Source organism: Mycetomoellerius zeteki, unplaced genomic scaffold (genome assembly GCF_001594055.1).
Source record: "Mycetomoellerius zeteki isolate Tzet28-1 unplaced genomic scaffold, Tzet1.0 scaffold594, whole genome shotgun sequence".
NCBI classification, from domain to species: Eukaryota; Metazoa; Arthropoda; class Insecta; order Hymenoptera; family Formicidae; genus Mycetomoellerius; species Mycetomoellerius zeteki.
In genome coordinates, this window is record NW_017257604.1 from 16697 (window position 1) to 17151 (window position 455).

Genomic DNA, 455 nt, shown 5'->3' on the forward strand with positions numbered 1-455 from the left:
TATATATATATATATTATGACGTGACGTTTTTTACCGCCCGTCACAAGGGTCATTCGGCCTGACCGAAGTTGCGCGGCAAATTTGTCCTGTGTCCTCCCGACGCGGAGGGCGGGCGTGCCGACGCTTATTGCGATTTTTGAGCGATAATTTTGAGATTTTCGTCATTGCGTCTCGCGTAATATTATTATTTCTTTTTGTAAGTTTAATTTTAAAGTCAATAATGACATACTAAAATTAATCCTTGATTCGACTTGATTTATATGAAAAATTAAAGAGTAAGTACATAATATACGTCTGATCTTAGTTTTTGAAATTATTCCAGCGCAAAAATTGGAAAAAATGTTGAGAATTTTATTTTAAGAAAACAATGCAGTGTAAGAAACATACGTCTCAAGATTCATTTTATATAGTTTGAAAATATATTACAATAATTGTATTAGGTGTTGAACTTAAT